General features: G+C 40.7%; 1 non-coding gene across 1 annotated transcript; it reads right to left on the reverse strand.

The window, feature by feature from the left end:
• Positions 1–227: 227 nt before the first annotated feature.
• Positions 228–334, reverse strand: LOC116117908. Its single transcript, XR_004126058.1, has one exon. It is a non-coding gene; the product is annotated as a small nucleolar RNA R71 (small nucleolar RNA).
• Positions 335–958: the final 624 nt, after the last annotated feature.

A 958-nucleotide genomic window follows, 5' to 3' on the forward strand; every position in this document is an offset into this window, starting at 1 on the left:
ATTTGAAGGAAGATCCAAATCTACACATTGCAAATTTCTTAGAGATTTGTGATACTTTCAAGTTTAATGGAGTGTCAGATGATGCAATCAGATTGAGACTATTCCCATTTTCATTGAAAGATAAAGCTAAGGGATGGGTACTAGCACTACCAACCGGAACAATCACCACATGGAATGATTTAGCACAGAAGTTCCTGACCAAGTTCTTTCCTCCAGCAAAATAGGCAAAGTTGAGAAATGACATCACGTTATTCATTCAAGAAGAGTCAGAATCTTTGTATGAGGCTTGGGAGAGATACAAAGAGTTACTAAGAAGGTGTCCACATCATGGGTTTCCAGTTTGGATGCAAGTCCAAACATTTTATAATGGATTAACAGTAAATGTGCAAACTATGGTGGATGCAGCTTCGGGAGGAGCATTATAGAATAAGACTCTAGAAGAAGCTCACGAGTTACTTGAGGTTCTGGCAAGCAACAACTATCAAAGACCTAATGAGAGGGTGCTACCGAAGAAATCTATGGGACTTCATGAAGTTGATGCCTATACAGCCATTTCAGCCCAACTGACAGCACTTCAAAAACAGTTGGGAAGTATGCAGGTAAATTCCATTTAAGCTCCTCAACTAACTTGTGATTTTTGTGCAGGTAAACATGTGAGCAATGAATGTCAAGTAGGGAACACGTTTGCCTCAGCATCATCATCATCGGAGTAGGTTAACTACTTGGGTGGAAATCAAAGGCAACAGAACAATCCGTACTCCAACACATTTAATCTCTGTTGGAGGAATCACCCGAACCTGTCTTGGGGCAATCAAAACTAACAGAATCAGCAAAACAATCAATGGAATCAAAGGTCATTGCCAAATAACCAAACAGGGGTGAACAATCAGCAAGGCGACCCAAGAGTGACAAAATTGGAGGACATGTTTGGGAAGTTCATGCAAGAGACCACGGGTTT

The sequence above is a fragment of the Pistacia vera genome, unplaced genomic scaffold (assembly GCF_008641045.1).
Source record: "Pistacia vera cultivar Batoury unplaced genomic scaffold, PisVer_v2 Contig824, whole genome shotgun sequence".
Lineage (NCBI taxonomy): Eukaryota > Viridiplantae > Streptophyta > Magnoliopsida > Sapindales > Anacardiaceae > Pistacia > Pistacia vera.